We start from the raw sequence: 20,587 nt of genomic DNA, 5'->3' as shown, positions 1-20,587 counted from the left end.
AAATAAAACAACAAAAAAATTCATCCTTATATGAAATAGCAAGTAATTAGAAGCTTGTTCGTTAGCTAATCTACTTACATTTGTAGACATTTTTTCTTCTTGTAGCGCTGAGGATAGAGCCCAAGGACTTGTGCATGCTAGGCAAGCACTTCCCACTGAACCACATCCCCAGCTCTAACTTACTTATATTTGAAAGCAGGTACTTGCTCTTAAAAACATCATGGAAAAAAATCATAAAACTCCATATTGTCCAGTGAGGAAAATCCGCAGGCATGACGATGCATGATCGTAATATCCCAGTATTCAAGAGACTCAAACAGTTCTATACCAGCCAGCTCAACAGAGGGAATCCAAGCCTGGCTTGGCTTACAGGAGAGCGTGTCTCAAACAAGCAGGAGGGCAAACCAACTCTCTTCTTCCCACTACCATCTCTAGTCCACCTTTAAGGATCCCTGCCTAACCAGCGTGACACTATTTAAAGTCTTTATGAAGAAGAAGTTGATGTCTCTAGACCCTCACTCGAAGAGTTGTTAAATGGTGGGTCCAAATAAGGAAATTAGAGGGCTTGAAATGTTGAAGAAGTGACCAGAAAAGAAAGGAAGGTTTGCCTCACTGCACATCCGCTGCCTAAGGAACTAGAAGTTGTCTATGTTTCCATCTTCCTACCTATAAATGCTGCAGAGAAAGGTCTACTCTTGTCTTTACCCTGCCAGCTATAGCAGCACCTGCAGAGAAAGACTGTAGCCAAGGCCCAAGCACCAGATGGCCACAGTAGCCATTTCAGGTAATGTTTCTACCTGTGTTGATGTCATCAAAGGCTTCTTAGAGGCATGGATTTCTTTGCTAGCCAGTCCCTCAGGTCTCCTGGTGCAGTCATTGCTCAAGGGCAATTTTAAGTGTAGGCTACGCACTTAAACCTTATAATCTTATCTAGTCTCTTAGCTTCAAAGTAGACTCCAGTAGTCCGGTAGCACAGACACTTGCAAGCACAGAAATTTTTATTTATTTATTTTATGGGGAGTGGGGGGCATGTCATGACACACATGTGAAAATCAGAGGACAACTGTAGGGAGCCCGTTCTCTCTTTCCACCATGCAAGTCCCTCTGATTATAACTCAGGTTATCAGCCTTGGATTCAAGTGCCTTACTTTGCCCTTTGAATTATCTTGCTGGCACCAGAGGAGAAGTTATGATAAAGGTAGATGCAAAACAATAAAAGTGTATTCAAGAAAGCATTTTCTTCTGGTGCTAGACTACTAACAACTTACGACTGGCCTGTAGTTCTAGCGCATACACGTGTATATACAGTCCTGTTGTCTTTTACACTGTAGTTGACCGTTTTCATGACCGTATTAACAAGTTTCACATTTTACTGATATCCACGTGCTGCTCTTTTTGCAATTGAACAATCTGCGGAAACGAAATATACAGCTGGGAAGAACCTGACCTTTCCAAAAGGGCATTTTCTGAATGTGGCAAATTATCATGGACAGTGTTGTGCAATTAGGAAAACAGAGAAGGCTGGGGATAAAACTGATCAAAACCACAAGCTGTATAAGAGAGTCAACCATATATGTCAGTAGCTCCAAATGACCTGATGAAACGTCAACATTACGTGGTGCTTCCTTCTTCATAAGCCTCATGACACACACTGTCATGCTTTTCTTTCTTTTTTTTTTTTTTTAATTTTCGAGACAGGGTTTCTCTGTAGCTTTTGGTTCCTGTCCTGGAACTAGCTCTTGTAGACCAGGCTGGCCTAGAACTCACAGAGATCCGCCTGCCTCTGCCTCCTGAGTGCTGGGATTAAAGGCGTGCGCCACCATCGCCCGGCCCTGCTAAAGCTTAATGACTTAAGTTTGGTCTCCAGAAACCATGGTAGGAAGAGAGAACCGACTCAGATCTTAATTCAGATGCTCAATGAAGTCTAGTCTCAGATGCTATTGACTGATCCATTTCATTCTTTGTATACATTTATCACCTATGATGAGTATCTTGGGAGAGCACAGAGACAGGCTATATGTTATTATTCCGGTGGCAAGTTTGTAGTTAAATTAGCAAACTGCATTTAGTTGATTTAAAAATATCTACAGCAGATTGATGGCTTGGAGAAAAGAGAAAGAAATCTCCCGATGTCATTTGTTCCTGTCCAGTGACCAGGTCTTTACTTAACTGGCATGTCACTTGATCATATACAGTCTGGAGAAGTTACTTAATAAAGCACTGAAGATATTTAAATGACCAGAATCGAAAGCAAATGTAGTATTTAAAAAAAAAACAAAACAAAAAACTGCTGTCCACGTGTCCATGCCAAGTTAACAGAGTGAAACCACCTGAGTGGAGTGTTTCATGAAAAGTCATAGACACGGCTGTTGTGTCTTGAGTGTGACAGGAATCTTCAGCTCATGAGCCAACCCTGAAGCCACTGACTTTTCACGAGTCTGTGCAGCGCCTCATTTGCGCTTGTCAGTCTCTCCCTCCCCTGTGTTGTCATAAAGGTCCCTAAACCTTAAATGCCTGTTTAAGCTGGAGCTTCTTTCCACCACGCACAAATTTATGAACAACTACATGTTCTTTTCAAACATATATAAGCAGTAAAGAGTTCTGCGCTCTTTTCCACTCAGTAGCCTGGAATAGGTGCTGGCAGTGCCCATCTTAGGACAATACATGGGCTAATGTGGCGGGCATTGATGGCTCTGCCTTTTTTGCAGGACTGTTCTGCAAATAGCTGAGGTTTGACATTCATATTGTAGAAAAACAGTGAATCTTAGTTTGTGGCTCTATGGGTTCATATTGGTGAAATAACTATGTCCTGCTTGGGACATCAGCGGTGACAACTGCCTTTTTGTGTGTTTGTTTCTCTGTTTAGATTTCCATTCCAAAAAAAAAAAAAAAACAAAAACTCGAGGGCAGCATAGGAGAGAGATTCACTTCAGCTGAGAGCTTCTCTTTGCTCCACTCCGGCTGTTATGGAAACCTTTCATTGGCACTGTCTGTATTTCTGTGTTTACATCTTTCGAGCGACTCAAAACAAGCTCCCTTGGTCACCGAGAAAATAAAATTATAGTCATAACCTCCCAAGGCGGGCTCGGAGCCTACTGTAGCCTGCAGTGCCCTTCCTGTTCTGAACCCACGTGCCACCTTCCCCTGCTGATGGTGGGTCCCCAGCAGCTGAGCTCATGCTGGGCCTTTCACAGCCCCTTGCGGGGGATGGGTAAGTGGCAGATGCACTTAATTAGACATCTTGCAAATGCAGGAGAACGAGCTTTGACAAGAGTTTTGAAGTCCGGACAAAAGGACACTGCTGTTATGAGTCAACTTAATTTTCAAAGAAAATGGAATATACATGCGTATCAATTAAGATATGAACATATGCACACACATACACATAAGGCGTATCTCCCCCCACCCTGTCATCTAGGAAAGGAACATATATTAGCCATTATACATAGATAATACATGTGCTAATGTGTGTTGCCTTCATGACAAACACAGCCATTGTTCATATATACATATATAATATGCATATGTACCATACATACATCACACACACATATATATATGTATATATATGTAAATGGACTGAGCCCTTACTATGTGTATACACTATTCTAAATGCGTTCCTTAATCAGACATTGTAATCCTGACCATATTACACAGGTGACAACTGAGATCACATAACTGGGAAACATCAATACCAGTCAGTGTTTGAAGGCAAGAACTCTGGCACAGTTCTGTGGTCTTCATCTCCTCTTAATGGAGGTAGTACAGTTGATGCTATTTAATAGCACCATTGGTTTGGTTTGGTGGGGGTTGCTGTTCAGAACTGCAGGGGACCTATTAAGAGATGGGGCGAGGAGGTGGTGAAGAGGGAAACAGAGAACAGAGAATGCCCTGTCTCCTCCCTGAGTGCCAGGATTACAGATACACACCACCATGCCTGGTGTATTCAGTGCTGGGGATGGAACTCGGGGTTTTATGCATGCTAGGCAAATACTCTACCGACTGAATGAAAAGGCCCAGACCAAGAAAATACTTCTTTATGTGGATGCATTTGTAGTTACGTTTAAACAACTTTTACACTGTTTGTCGTGGGGAGAGGTTTCCTGTGCACCACTGCCTGTGCTTGTGAGTCCTGCAGAAGGAACTCAGACTTGGCAACCAGTGCCGTCACCCAGAGTCGTCTCACCAACTCTGTAGTTATTGTGGATAAAAGAAAAATTTCTTTTTCTTTGAGAAGCAGTCTTGTATGTCAATCATGCTGGCCTTGAACTCCCAGCAATCCTCCTGCCTCCACCTCACTAGTGCTGGGATCACAAAAGCATCCCTTTGTGGATTCCATTGTAAAGATATTTTTCAACAGCAGACCTATGGGGAGACCTAAGAAAAAGTGGCACATTTTGTCTAAGCAGTACTTTGCAGAATAGAATTTCCAAAGCAGGAAGGCATTATTGGGGTGGAGGGGCAGTTTGCTCCTAGATTACTATGAACTAAACCTGTGATTGTACTCTTCAACCTTACCTGTCTTGGTGTTGGTTTCCTCAGCTAGGAAAAGAAAAGGGTGCTAGGACACAGGTAGTGCCGAACACCGCGTGTGGTTGCTGTCTGGGGAAAGCCTGGGGCTGGGAACCTCAACATCACAACCTATGACAGTATTGCAGGTCAGCGGAGTGGTTGACTAGCATGAGGGACATTCGCATTTGTTCTATCCCAACACTTCTTCCAGCTCCTTGCAAACAGACTCCACTGTCAATGAGCACGCGCAGTGGGAATTGTTTTCTTTGCAGGAGCTCTTCATTGACGTCGCTCCATTTTGCAAGACCAATATCCCAACTCTCAGCAGAGCCTGCTTGCTGATCTTGCCAGGCCCAGTACCCAGAGAAAGCACGGAACTCAAGCTTGTCCAAACTTCTTGGTAGGATTTTCGTTCAACAGAGTTTGAGATGGGCCAGTGAGCAGTTAAACGATCACAGAAAGAGAACCTGCTTTTGGAAGTGCCATGGGGATGGAGTTTTTAGGATAAAAGTCTAGGCTCTACCCCACACCCCTGACCTACCAAGGAAAGAAATGAATAATGATAGAAAGTAGAGGGGACGGGGTTCACTGTGGCCACACTGGGAAGTGGACTAGGTAAAGAGGTAGCGTGCCCGGAAGTGTCTTCGGGAGACTGACATGAGTTTTGGACCTAACAAGAGAAAGAATTCGAATCAAGGGTGGGGATCTGCGTAATTAAGCAATCCCAGGCATCCTGGGAACAGATCCTTCCTGTCAGGTTATTTTCGGAAGTCCTTGGGACTACAGGTTTAGGACAATTAGACAGCCTAGCCTCTGCATGAGGAACATGCCTACGCAGAGTCAAGCAAGAGTTATGAGCCAAAGTGAATGAGATGGGTAGAAAATGAAGGCAGAGGTTCCAGGCTTTCGTCCTGCTTTTAGTTACCCTGTGTGTACTGGGAATCAAGGCTTTTCAGCAAAAGCAACTTTGCAGTGCCTGTTTCCAATCTGGTCCCAGCAGTGATTTTAAAGGGTGCAAATAACAGACATCGGCTGGCTTCTGTTGCTGTCTGTGCAATACGGCTCTCATTAGTCATTCCAATTTGAACTACTTAAAATGAAATGAAATGCGGTTCCCTGGACACATTTAAGGACTCCAGTGGCCACGTGTGGCTAAAGGCTACTAGACTGGACAACCAAAAACAGTACATTTGCATCATCATCAAAAAATGACACTAAGTGCCACTCCTCTCTAGCAGTAGGCTTGGAATGGGAGTTGAGATGATTTTGTTTTAGCTTGGGATCGTAACGGCTCTGAACCATATCTAAGAAGTTTCTCGGCCTCGGAGAGCATATCTACACTATGACTGCTATTTCCACACCTTTGTGTGGAGCAATACTGTGATGCTAACGTGTGGGTCAGGTAAAATTATGTCGTTCGGCTTGCAGATTTTCCAGCCTGCAGCTTCATCATGCCGTCCATGTACCCAGGACTGTTTTTCCCCTGGAGTGATTTGACTTGACAATGAGAGCAAATGGTAAGCCAGTGCATTCGGTATCCTCCCTGTGTCCGACACAGTGACTGATGGTGTTCTTTTGCATGAGAACAAAGGTGCATCCCGGCTATGCTCTGTTCTCAACTGGAGAACTTGGTGAATGTTAGTGCCTAAGTGTAGGTCCCACTTACAAAATATGGGTGCAATGCTCTAGGATGCCACACTGGGCATGGGGAGTTTTTGCACGTGATGTGTGATACTAATATACAGCTGGGTGCATTGAGCTAAATTATACCCAGTGATAAGGAGTGGCTGCTTTTGAAGGGTGTCCAGCCATGGCTTATTAAAAGGTTACATCAACCTGGATCGAGGTAGTTGCTGACTTTCACAGGATTCTGTCCAGATCCTTTGCTTGTTAGTTTTTTGAGATAGTATTTCACATAGCTGAGGATGATCTTGTACAGCTGATCTTCCTGCCTCTACCTCCTGAGTGCTGGGATTACAGGTGTGTACTACCACGCGCCATTTATCCAGTACTGGAGATTGAACCCAGGATTCATGCATGCAAACACCCTGCCAGGCAACGCCAACACCCGACCTTTTTTTTTTTTTTTTTTTTTTGAAATGGGGTTTCTCTGTGTAACCCTGGCTATCCTGGAACTTGCTCTGTAGATCAGGCAGGCCTCAAATTCAGATATCTGTGTGCCTCTGCCTCCAGAGTGCTGGAATTAAAGGCATGTGACAGCATGTCTGACTTTCTTTTTTTTTTTAATCATTATTACAAGGTTTCTCTCTCTATAGCCCAGACTCACTTCAAACTCATGATCCTGCCCCTGCCTCCCAAAGGCTGGAACTATCAGCATGCATCAGTACTCCTGACCCGGGTCCATATTATTGTCAGGGATGGGAATGCATGCCTAGCACATGGGTTAAACCCAGGAATGATGACGACCTTAGGCTGAAAAGAGTACACACTGGCTGACAGGTGCTAGAAGCAACATTGACAAGTTAGAAGGAAAAATGCACAGATCTAAAGGGAAACCCAAAAGGAATTTTTTTTAAAAAAAAAAAAAAAAGTCTGATTACTTGAAATAAAGCCAATTCCTACGACATGGGCAGTTTAGTTGAACAGCTGTGTCCAGGGTTAGGTTCATTGACAGTTGCAGTAGTCAAGAGACAACCCTCAGAAACTCCTACAGTTAAGTCTGGCTTCCCTACTTCCTTCAGAACGATCTGAGATGTATTTGGAAGTCTCCTGTGCTTCGTTCTCCTCTCACATGGAGTGGGAATAAGAAAAGACGCCCATCTCCTTCCATTATGGTGATAATTAGATGATTTGTGTAAACTGAAACGCCTGACCTACTCCCCCGACTATGATTATAAACTCCAAAAGCCATGAGTTCTGCATGCAGCTCATTTGTGCCGTGTTTGCCTAGTCTGCACAAAGCCCTGGATTCAATCCCCAGCCCCAAATAAACTGGGAATGGCCTGGTCACTCTTGTAATCCCAACACTCAGGAAGTGGAGGCAGGAGGATTAGAAGCTCGTGGTCATTCTCACCTACTTAGTGAGTTTGAGACAGCCTGGGATGTGTGAAACCCTGACTTAAAAAAAAAAAATGAAACAAAGATTTGATTAGCATCAAGCTGGTCTTCATCCTTCCAAGAATAAAGAGCCTACTGAGCTAGCCAGCCGAATAAGTCATAGCATATATAGGAGTAGTGGGGTGCGTGTTAATAGGGGAACTGAGTGAGAAGCAGATCAGAACTATGTGTAGCATCTTGACAAGTATTCTCTAGACCTACGAGTTCTAGGATAAAATGTTTTAATAACTTGTTACCATGGGAACACTGTCTTGGTAAATGGGGGTGGGCTGTTTATTCATTACTCAACAAATGTTTGTGTGCCAGCCATGTGCTCAGGAAACCTGATACTAACCCTTCTCATAAAGAACCAACATTTTTATTTGACATGTTTCTGCAGAAGACATTTCTAAGATTTATATTTCCACATGTATGCCTAACCAGATTTGATTCATGCAATTTTTTTTAACTTCAAAATTAATTTCAAGTAGAAAATGTCAGGAGTGATGGTGTACCTGTAATTTGAACACTTGGGAGGGGGAGGCAGGAGGGTCAGGAATTTAAGGCAAGTGTGGGCTATATGGGACCCTGTCTCAAAGGGGAAAAACACAACCCAATAATAATGATAAAGCAATAATAATACTTTTAGATAGAGAAGCACAATAAAGACATCACAGATTTTCTGTCTAGTCTTCAGCAAGCTTCCCCTAACATTCATTTACATAACTGTAGAACGATTATCAAAGCCAGGAAATTGGCAATAGCACAATGCTGTTAACTTAGCCAAGATGTTTGTTTGGACACTAGCTTCTCTTCCAGCGGCCTTTTCTGTTGCAGCATGCAGTTGAGGCTCTCGCATGACATTCAGTTCTCATATTCCCGCAGTCCCCTCCATCCCATGAGCGTTCCTCACTCTTTCCATGGCTTTCAACTTGAACTCTTGAAAAAAAAAAATAGAAAAACAGACAGGCTCTCATGTAGCTAGTAGGCTGGTCTCAGGCTCGCTATATAACCAAAATTGACCTTGAATTTCTGATCCTCCTGCCTCTACCTTCCTCAGTGCTGGGATTACAGGCATTTCCCTGCTCCATTTTATGCAGTGCAGGGGACAGAAGTCAGGGTTCCATGCATGGTAGGCAGGCACTATACTGAATGGGCTTCATCCCTGGCCCTTGACCTCAACTCATTTTGAAAGGTACAGATCAAGTGTTTTGGAGCAACTCCTTCAAGCTGGATGTGTCCGATTTTTTCTCATGGTTTGGGGTGTACGTTTGGGGGCACAAATACCACAGCTATGCTATCAGGGGACATGTCATGTCAGTATATCTCACTACTGGTGCTGCTAATCCTGACAGTTTACTTAAGGGCACATCTGTAGCCTTGAGCTCATTTTGTTTGGTTTTTTTTAAGGCTTTGTATTTCAGAACATTTTATATTCACAGAAAAATGAAGAAGGTACAGAGATACAAATTGGGATTCATTTTTATAAATACCTTTAATAACAGACATCCTTTGTGTACCATGTTACAATATAAAAAAATGATGTGGGAAATATTATGTCTGCATAAAAATGGTCTCAAATAGCCCATGCTTCTGACTCTTTGTGTGTCATTTTCATAATTTGCTTCCTTTCATCTCATGGGTGCTCTCAATATGCTTGCTTAAAGCTTTCCCAGTTCTGCTGCTGGCAGTGATTGACAAAGAAGCTCCTCAAGCTGTTACAAATGTGTGCAGAGGGGGGTAGGCTGTGCAGCCAGACTTCAGACATGGCTCAGGAAAAGAAGCATGTTGACTTGAACATATTCCTTGAAGCATTTGGGTTTTTGCTTGCTTTTAAAATGAGTACACTGTTTACAGCCCATTTTCTATCATCATCATTATCATTATTATTAATTATTTTGAGGCAGTGTCTTATTATGTGACTGTAGATTTCCTAGAACTCAAACTGGTCTTGAACTCACAGATCTCTCTCTCTCTCTCTCTCTCTCTCTCTCTCTCTCTCTCTAAGTGCTGAGATTAAAGGTGATATTAAACCATTTTAAAGTCTCACCAACTTGTATCAGAGTCTGACTTTAAGGGTATGTGACGAAGAGTAATTTACAGGCAGCATGGAAGCACATACCTGCAACGCCATCACTTGACAGATGGAGGCAAAAGGATCAAGAGTTCAGAGAATCCAGGCCACCATAGACTACTTGAGACTCTGCCCCAAAAGCAAGCAAGCAAACAAAATGAATTGAGTAAGACCAACCTAGATTAAAATTGCTGCTTTACGTCTCAGGAGCAAGTTCCTTAGCTCTCCAAGAAAAGCTCCCTGAGGTAGATGCAAGAGTTAAAGAGAGGGCGCGAGTGGCGTGCTGAGGGCACGACTAATGAAAGCCCAGAGACAGAAAAGTGAGCTTCAACTCCAGAACCAGAAAAGCAAGGCAGCTGAGCCACTACAGAAGCCTTGTCTCTACCAAGGCAGGGCGACTGCAGACTAAGCCTCTCTCCTCTCATTTTATGTTCCCTCTAGTGCTGGGATTGAAGGTGTGGGACTCCCTAAGACTGGGATTAAAGCTGTGAGCCACCACCGCCTGGATTTATTTCTGCATTGATCTTGTGTAGTCCAGGAAGGCCTTGAACTCACAGAGATCCATCTGCCTCTGTCTCCCAAATCCTGGGATTGAAGGTGTGTGACACCACTGCCTGGCCTCTAGTGGCTTTAGCTTTATCTCTGATCTTCAGGTAAGATTTCTTTATCAAAATACAAATAATATACCGCTACAGTCTACTGCACATAGTACAGCAGTTCCAGAAGATTAGAATGCAATTGATGTTTGGAATTCCAACACTTGGGAGATTGGAGCAGGAGGATTAGGCGTCCAAGTTCATCCTGGACTACAAGACGGGAGTTTGAGGTTACTGTGGATTACTTGAGATCCTATCTCAAAACAAACAACAAAACAGTAATGGAGATGAAAAATTTCTAAAATCTAGTGACAGGTGTTATACAGTGATGTATCACCATTTGTGCTTGGGGGGAAGCTGGTATAAGGAAGCCTACCACAGGATATTGGATCGTTAGTTAAAAGCACTTGTTAGGCCATCTTGAAGACCAGGGTTCAGATTCCAGCATTTATGTAAGAAGCTGGCCTCCGGCTCATGTGCATGAGCTATAACCCCAGTTAGAGGGGCAGGAGAATGAGGGCAGGGAAATTGTTATTTTACCTTCCTTACAGTGACTGCGCTTTAAACTACCAGCAGCCTGGCCACTAAGGCCACAGCCCCCACCAGCCAATGGCTCTGGTGCTGCCACTAAAGGTAGTTTTAACTAAATGCTTATCGTTCTAATAAAACTTTAGAATCAAAGGCTAGGATGCAAATCTGTGGGTTCAAATAGTCAGAGTAGCAACTGGCTAACTCTCTCTTTGCTGGCCATTCCTCCGGTCTGTGAGAGGCAAGTCTAGGACTCGGGGCCAGGTGTGGGGGTTAGGTGCAGGCATGTGTGACCTGGAACTGCATTCAGTCTCCCCAGCCCTGGAATGCCAGTACCTGAGCCGCAGCAGGCATCCCTACCCAGCACACTATTTCTGCTTAGTTTCTACTTAGGCTCAAAAAGGCTTGTCTATTAAAGGAGCCATGTTTTGGGGTTTTGTTTGTTTGTTTGTTTTTAAATCACGGGGACTGCTAGTTTTATTTATTTACTGAGTTTTTATCTTCTTTGTTGTTGTTGCTTTGGTTTGGTTTTGGTTATAGTGTTTTGAGAAAGGGCTTTTTGGTTTTGTTTCTGTAACAGCTCTGGCTGTCCTGGAACTTGTTCTGTAGACCAAATTCCTGGAGCACTCAGAGATTCCCCTGCCTCTGCCTCCCGAGGGCTGGAATTAAAGGCGTGCGCTGCCCTGCTAGTTACTGTACTTTTCTTCGTCATTTTACAGAATTTCCCTTGTACTTACACAACAAGAAGTTCACCGTCAAATGGTGTGCCCAGCTAAGCTGGCAGTAGCTTTACACACATTGCTTCATCTTCTCTTGGGCTTCGCTTCATCTCACACTAATCTCTTCATCCTGGTCCCAGGACCTTAAGGTTCTGCCTTGTATAGGCCATTCAGCCTAGTTGAGTAGTAAGCTGTAGCAGCTAGCTTTAAGTAGATACACCTTCCAGTGTCTGTGCAATGACAGTATTCTCAGAAGATTGGAGCATACAGGGTAAGGGCCCCATCAATGGCAGTTTTGGTCTTTGATCTTATCCCATATGGCTCTTGTGGCCCCTTATGAGTTGATAGGCCACGAAAAGCTAAAGCAATTAGCTTTACATCCCTCTAAATCTGCAAGTGTGTTGCAGAACTATTAGGAAGCAGTAACAGCAGAAGACGCTTGGACATTTCTTCCCTCACCTGTAAGTGCACTTAGACTATACTCAACCTGGTAGTCTTGACTTTGTGCCCATCATTCCTGTATTCTAGAGATATCTTCAGACCACAAAAGGACACTCCACACCCATGACCCCATAAGTACCATATAACTTGATTGTGGGGGCTCATGTCAATGTATCCTAGTTCTCAGGAGGTTAAGGAGGATCCATGGAGATCAAGACCAGCCTGAGCTTTACAGGCATGGACTTCCAGGTCAGCCTAGGCTACATAGTAAGACTGTCTTAAGCCATTCCTCTCTTCCTCCCAATCCCCTTACGACCTAACATTATAGGAGTCATGTTTGAAGTCTTCAAGATTTTTTAAATTGATATTCGTGTATATATGTGCATCTGTGTGAATTTATGCTGTGTGTGTGTGTGTGTGTGTGTGTGTGTGTGTGTGGGAGGTCAGAAAACAACATCAGATCCCTTAGAACTGGAGTCACAGCAACTTTTGGTCCACCCGATAGGAGTGAGCTGGGATCCTGTGGGAGAGCTGCAAGTGCCCTTACTTTTTAAACACCGAGTCATCTCTCTAGACCCCTGTATGAGGTTTTAAAAGCTTATTAAAATTGGTCTTTGAAGTTGACGTGGAAATAATCTCACCACTGGAAAAGGCACATGAATTCAGGCAATTTTTCTTTTCCAAGAGATGACTCTGGTTTTTTGAATACTAGATATTACTGATAAATTTCCAAAATGTGAAGTTTAATGGGTTGGATATTTCTCATGAAATAAAACCTTAAAAAAAAAAGACTACTCCATAATAAAGCTCTTGACTACCAGACATGAGGTCCTAGGCTCAAGTCCTGTTAGTGTCAAAAACAAAAACACCATGAAAAATGAACTAGATTGCTTCTTTGTCTAGTTAGTTTGAAAGATAGGATTATGTGATTGACTTGTAGTATATCCATTGACTGTAAAATTTCTTCTAGTCATAAATTGATAGTTCAGAGGAGTCTCTGTATAGCCTAGCTCTGAGAAAGTGTTGGTTTTTAAAATATGGACCAAATATTTGAAACCCAGCGGCCAATCAAAGCAGATTTGGCTCCCTTCCCCCTTAGCAATGGGGACATGGTGTCCTTGAAACAGCCGGACCTATAACTAGATTCCAGTTGAAGCTGAGCTTCCAGAAAGGGTCTTTAGAATTCAATTTGGCTATTAGCCCAGATTTACTCCAAATTGTAACAAGCTCAGCTTTGTATCCAGCATGCCCTGGCCCCCAACTTTGTAAGTGGTTAGGGGAGGGGAAGTGGGAGGAGGCAGTCAAACAAAAGACAAAAGCAGCTGCTGGGGAGAGAACCAGGCAGAGGGGGAGAAGAAAAACAGTTCCTCACAGCAGCTGTGCTCATTCTCACAGAAGCCAGCAGCCATGGATTTAGGTTGGATCACTGGGTGATTCTGACACTTTCAGGATGTTCTTTATCAGGGGGAAAATGAAATGCAGTCTGGATAGGAAGAGGGTGAATTAACACAGAGATGAAACTGTTCCAAGAGCCCGGTGAGGGTTAGATCAACACAGCTTTTACCTGCTTCCAAAATTCTGGACTGGTGTTTACTATGAAACATAAAGACCAGCTCCGAAGGCAATTATGGTTATGATTTTGTTTTCCTATCTTTTTAAGTGGGATCCCATTTATGTCATGAATAAAGGGTACGCATGGCTCAAACGGAATCTTCTCAAGTCCAAGACCAAATGGGTTTTATTTTATTTTTTATCTATGTTTATGAGTGAGTGTTTTATTTGCACGTGCATACACCTGGTGACTGTGGAAGCCAGAAGAAAGCTTCAGATCCTCTCGGACTGGACTTGACAGAGGATTGTGACCCATGCCTTCTAATAGGTGCTGGAAATCAAATCCAGGTCCTCTACAAGAGCTGTAAATGCTCTTAAGCATTGAGTCATCTCTTCAGGTCCAAAGAGGGTTTTGCAAAAAATATGGCCGTCAAAGAGCAATGTGGTATAAATTGGGCAAACTGGGAGGTCATGCTGCACCGTCATACCCTTATTTTATGGGACACTATTACAAGGAATAATCAAAATGTCTGGCTTTAGTAAAGTACTTGCCTAGCATTCAGGAAATTCCAGGCATAAACCTGGCAAGGTGGTGTGTGCCTGTGGTCCCAGCACTCGGGAGCTGGAGGCAGGGGGAGCAGAAGTCCAATATCAATCTCAACTACATATAATGTTTGAGGCCAACCTGGGCCACACGTGACTCTTTCTCAAATAAAATAAAGCTAGAATTACCCGGTGACCATGGAAGAGGCTAGATTAGCTGGCTCTTCTTGGAAGTGCTTACTCATTTCCAAGGTCACAGATGGTTCATGTGCACGTAACACTGCTGTCACCATACGTCCTAGCACCACAGAGTCCTTCATTTTACAAGGTAATACACATCGTCTCCTGGCATATTGCCACTGGGGTTAAATAAACTGCAGAGTATTCAAATGAATTCGTAATAGAGCCACGTTTGCACAAAGCCAGACCTAGTGAAGGGCATGGCACAACTTCGTATGACAAAGAATTTGACTTCCGTTTTCCTTGGTGCTGGGGTTGGTCCTAGGACTTCTGCATGCTATAGTGCCCTGCCACTGAAGTATACTCCCAGGCACACAAGTAGTCCGATTTTTCTTGAAGGTATAAATAGGTTTAAAGTTGAAGAAGCCTTACTCCTTCTTGGGTTTAGAGAAAAACTGCATGAGCGTTGATCACCTGCTGTCTCAAGTTCAGAATTGATCAGGAGGCCAGGAGGATAGTTGAGGCCCTAAGGGCTTGGTAGGTTAAACCTTAGCAATCAGCTAGGTTTCTACAGACCTCCTAGAGCATCAGAACTGAGTCTCCCCTAGTCCTGGGGGTTCCGAGAGTTCCAGCTCACTGAATGTCCCTACGTCCCCATGTATGACCCACTCAGCCTTTAAAGCACTGTGTGGGTCCCACTGCCCTTCCTCTGGCTCTGTTACCCCTGGTGCCAATCACAGACACTCCCCACCCCCAGCCCCACATTGTTAAAATGGCATTACTTGCTTACATGTAATATTGAGGACCCAGGGAGACGATTTGCTCTCAAATTTAATGAGTCTGTAATTTGTTAATAAAAAGATCCTTTTTCCTGCACAGTGACACATTGATGTTGACTTTGGCCATCAAGATGACCTTAAGCCACCCTGACCATGCTGGTGTCTCTTCCTGGAGGCTGACCTCATGTTGGAGAAGGTCCAAGAGCCTGCACAGCAAAACCATAATGAGCAGGAGCTTAAGGGCAGAATGCTGATGTACCCATTCCACTAACTATGTGCTTGGGAAGAGCCTCCCTTTATTCTCTCTGAACTTCAATTTCCTCGTAAGCAAATTGGGGATTGTACTTACTTGATAGGATGCAGCCAAGACTAAATAAGAGACTGACTCAAGAAAAAGTCGTTGGCCTGATCTGTGGAACACATTCAGTATTTGAGAGGTAGTATTTGCCTGGGCTGGTCAATAGTTGGATGCTAGGGTATTGCCTGATGTAAGTCCAAGTTCTGAGCCATGTGTACCCAGAGATGCCCCAAGAGCTCAATGTGAGAAAAACAGGTGGTAGTCTCTGTATCAAGGGACTCAGCTTGAAGAGTCACACCGGACAGTGGTATGCCAGGAGAGGATCCCCTGGATAGACTGATATGGTGTGACAAAGCATAAAGTAAGTCTGTCCAACACTCTCAGGATCCTGACATCTCTGTTGGTCATTTAGATGGCTCCACAATCACCCAGTAGAATATGCCTAGGAAAGTCTCACTTGGAAGGGGAGCTGGAGATAGTCACATTGGCAGAGTACTTGCCTTGCAAATATGAGGACCTAAGTCTAATTCCCAGAACTATAAAAAAGAAAAGAAAAAAAGCCAAGCACAGATTTGCATGCCTATAATTCCAGAACTGGGAGGGCTGAAAGACTGAGACAGGCAGACCCCTGGGACTTTCTGGCCATCAACTCTAGACCAGTGGCAGATCCTGTCTCAGAAAACAAGGTGGATGATACCTGAGAAATGATACCTAACATTGACCTCTGGTTTTCACATGAACCTATACGTGAGTGCACATAGACACACAGAGACAGGTCCCTCTAAGTTTATATCACATGTTCCTCCTTTTGTCTTGATTGAGCTGTATCTTCAGTGTGTTTTCTGAATTAGGTCCTGTGGGCTTCCTGTGGGCTCAACCTGTGGCACTGTAGATTATGTGGCTGAGGCACCAGCAACTCACAGGAATTATTAAGACCACTGGGATAAGGAGAGATGGGCTTCACTGTCATGTCCCAGCAGGAGCTGTGTGTGGGGGTCATGGGCCCTGACAAGTTCAGACAGGAGCCTGAGGGTCTCTGATTTGCTGCTTGCCTTTAGGCAGCCCCTACAGCCCAGCTTTCATGACAGAATAGAAGGCATGTTAGTTAGAGTAAGCATCAGAGATGGGATCTCTACTACCTCTCTGATCTTGGGCAATCCACTGACCCTCTCTATGTGCTTAGGTAACTGTCAAAATAGGGTAATTCCTTCCCTAAGCAATAAGTTAGGGTTAGGCTTAAGGGTTAATGCTTTGAGACAATGGTATTGTATCTTATAAAGATTTGTCACTTGTATTTTAGTAAAATGCTGATTGGCCAGTAGCTAGGCAGGAAGTATAGGCGGGGCAATGAAAACAGGAGAATGCTGGGAAGAGGAAAAGCAGTCTGCAGTCATCATCCAGACACAGAAGAAGCAAGATGAGAATGCCTTGCTGATAAAAGGTACCAAGCCACATGGCTAATATAGACAATTATGGGTTAATGTAGGATATAAGAGTTAATAAGAAGCCTGAGCTAATAGGCCAACCAGTTTATGATTAATGTAGACCTCTGTGTGTTTCTTTGGGACTGAGCATCTGTGGGACCGGGCAGGACAGAAACCGGTATCAACAAATTAGGGGCTAGAGTTAGGGGTTACAGTTAGGGTTACAATGAAACAATGGTGATAAGTGATTTTAGGAGCATGCCACTTTCATTAATGGTATGGGAAATAAGCTGAGTCTACTAGCTCAGAGGGCTGAGATGGAGAAAGAATCTGTACAAGCTCTAAAATAATAATAATAATAAAGTCAATCTGCATTCATGGAATTAGCCTTTAGTAAGAAATTAAGTAAAGGTAAAAATTCATGTTTTGGAGCTGAAGTATTTTTCACTTGTTTTTGAAGGCATCCATTATCAGAAAAGAGCAACCATCTTGTTAAACAGAATCCTATTTGTATTTCTCCATTGAAGGGTTTGGTTGAAGATCCTGCTTGTATCAGTTTGTTGTTGCTGGTTGCTGCAACAAAACCAAAACAACATCCTTAAACCGTTTAAGGAAGGAAGGGTTTACTTTAGCTTTCCGTTCAAGGGGAAGTCCACCATGATGGGGGAGGCATGGTAGAGACATGGGAGGCATGGTAGAGCCATGGGAGGCAGCTGGTCACATTGCATCCACAGTCAGGAAGGAGAGAGCAATGGATGCTGGTGCTCAGCTCACTCCTTTTTATTCAGTCCAGAACTTCAGCCAATGGAATGGTACCTCCTACAGCTAAAGTAGGTCTTGCCACCTCAGTTAACATAATCTAAATAATCCCTATAGGCATGTACAGAGGCTTGTCTCCTAGGGGATTCTAGATCCTGTCAAAGCGATCATCAATATTAGTCATGACATTTCCTCAGCCATGGCGATCCTAAGTCTAACAGAAAACCACACATACCCATGTGACATGGTCAGCTACCTTTCTGCTCTTAATCAAGCCTAGTGATCATGTCACAATTATGAGCACAAACCAACCAATGAGTCTCTCTCTGAGAAGCACATACATGTAATATAAGTCTGCATTGGCACCTTTGACTTCTATATGACAACTCTTTAGAAATTCCATGTAACAAAAAGCTCTTAAAATCAGAGGTCATCCAATGAATTTGCAATAAATAAAAATAAAGAGTTAGATAGATTTAGGCTTGCTGATCCCTTTCCTGGATGGGAAAGTTTCCTGGCCCTAGGCCCAGTAAGCAGCATGTGTTCAGTACTTGATGGGTAGTTAGCATTTGGGGTGGAGGTAGGAAATCTAAATTTCAGTATCTAGTGGAAGTGGCCAAAGGACTGCTATGGATCAATGGTATTGTATCCTGTCACTTGTTTTATTTTTAATAAAACACTGATTGGCCAGTAGCCAGGCAGGAAGTATAGGTGGGGCGACTAGGCAGGAAGTAGAGGCAGGGCAATGGGAATTCTGGGAAGAGGGAAGTTTCATTCTGCAGTCATGACCCAGATGCAGAGGATGCAAGATGTGACTGCCTCACCAAAAAAGGTATCAAGCCACATGGCTAACACAGACAAGAATTATGGACTAATGTAAGTTATAAAAGTTAACAAGAAGCCTGAGATACTAGGCCAATCAGTTTTTTTAATTAATGTAGACCTCTGTGTAATTTCTTTGGTACTTAATGACTGCAGAAACCAGGCAGGACAGAAAACTCAGTGAATAAAGGACTTCAGTCAGGATCTCAAGATCTGCTCCAGAAGCAGACTTCCAGAATCCCCTGGATGAGCATGCACAAGTCTCTGGAGGTTGCCTTGTGACCTTGTCTGTCTAGACTTCAGAACAATGGTCCTCATTCCTGACAGATTTAAGGGAAGAGTGGGAAACAACTTAGTTGGCTCTGAAGTTCCCTTTAGTAGCATGACAGGAAGAAAAGATTGGGCAAGAACTATATTTCAGACTCCAGAGAATGAATCTCCTTTTTAGACAAGGAAATGGGACATTCCAGATGTTCACACCAGAAAACTAAGGCATTTCGAAAGCTAGTGGAAACTCAAGGATGAAATGAAATTCTGCCTGGCTCTGTGGAAGCAGTCGATTTTCCCCACACTTGCCTGTGTCTCTCAGCTCCCTATGCCTGGCATGTTTGTTTGCTAGTCGGTCTGTGTTTTCACCGCTGCCTGTGTGAGCACTTTGTGCTGAGGCATATAGGACATTGCCTGCAAAGAGACAGGTTATAATTAAGTACTGCATCCACATTTACATTCAACTCCTGATTTTCTCAGCCTTGCTCAGGTAATTTCAAACTACGTTTTCTCATCCAGTCCTTAAAACAACCTCTTTGGAGAGTTAGATAATAAGACTCCAAGCAGGTAATGCAGGGGTCTGTCTAGAACCGTCTCCTCAACTGCCTCCTGTGTTCAGCACATTGCATGACTTGGGGGTTTTGACCCTATGGAAACTGAGGCATGGAATGTAATGTTACACATTGCAAGTGTCATGAAGAAAAAAAAATGAGCTTCAAGAAAGCTCTGCTTTGAGACTATAATTGGATCTGATTCTCAGCTAAAATATCCTTTAGAAAAAGAGGATATTTTCTTCCTATGGTATATCTGAGACTAAGAAATTAAGATGGGCATGTTGGCACATGCCTTTAATCTTAGTACTCCAGAAACAGAGACAGGGGAATCTCTGAGTTCGAGGCCAGTGTGGTCTACAGAGCAAGTTCTAAGACAACCAGAGCTACACACAGAAACTCTTGTCTTGGATAAAAAAGAAAAAGAACGAAATTAAACAGCAACAGCTAAAAGATTTTAAGTTTTTTCACCACAAAGAGTACAAATTTGAGGGGATTATTGTTTCACTTGATTTGAACATAGTATAATGAACATTACAAGGGACCCTCATTAATATGTACACCATTTGTGATTTATTGTTTCCTGTGTAGTCAGACAGGGTACTGACATCACTTACTTCAATACTTCCTTACATTCCTATTTCTTAATTAATTAATTTTTTTTATAAGGTCTTGTGTAGCCCAAGTTGGCCTGAAACTCTAAATATAGTTGACCATGACCTTCAAACTCCTGATCTTCCTGCCTCTACTTCCTAAATGCTGGTATTACACGTGAGCTCTCCCACCTTCAGTTTACTGAAGATTCAAACCCAGGATTCTGTGTATGCTAGGCAAATACTCTACCAACTGGACTTCATCTCTAGCTCTAGAGTGATTTTAAAAAATTATCTAGCTGTGTCTGTATCTGTGTGTGTGTTTCACAGGTGTGGAGGTCAGAAGACAACCTTTTGAAGTCAGTTTCACACCTTCCAGTGTTATGGGGGTTCCAGGTATTAAACTCAGGTCACCAGGCTTGCACAATAATCATCTTTACTTTCTGGACCTTCTATTGGTTCTGAGAATGATCATTTTTAACCCAACCTATGTTGGTCACATTATAGCATTAGTGACTGTACAGGCTGCAAACTTTCCAGTTAACTTCATGCTATTTAATGTTATTTTTCAAGATGAGCTAAGAGAGACTCATCTCTTTATAGATGTTTTATAATGTGATGACATTTTACTTGTGATTTATCTAAAATCTGTACAAGAAAGAATAGCTCTATTTGCCAAAGGGACAAAATTAATGACATTTAAAACCTGTAGCAGGGATGGTGACTAATAAAGAAAGAGGAACACTTTCTGGGTGCCAGGTCTCCTTGGATATAGTTGCTATGTTGTGTCTTTATGACAACCCTTTTAGGAGATAAGTGAGAAACTGAGGTTCAGAAGTCATGACTGCCCAGAGCAGTGTGATCCCAGACTGTCCTCTGTCCCCACGGTTCAC

General features: G+C 43.1%; 1 protein-coding gene across 1 annotated transcript in view; it reads left to right on the top strand.

Moving 5' to 3' along the window:
* Gpm6b (glycoprotein M6B) overlaps positions 1-20,587 on the top strand; it is a 147,549-nt gene that overhangs the window by 19,607 nt on the left and 107,355 nt on the right. The window lies entirely within an intron of this gene.

This window comes from Chionomys nivalis, chromosome X, assembly GCF_950005125.1.
Source record: "Chionomys nivalis chromosome X, mChiNiv1.1, whole genome shotgun sequence".
In the NCBI taxonomy this organism is placed as follows: domain Eukaryota; kingdom Metazoa; phylum Chordata; class Mammalia; order Rodentia; family Cricetidae; genus Chionomys; species Chionomys nivalis.
The sequence above is the reverse complement of the archived record's forward strand: the minus strand, read 5'-3'. Positions and strand labels throughout refer to the sequence as shown.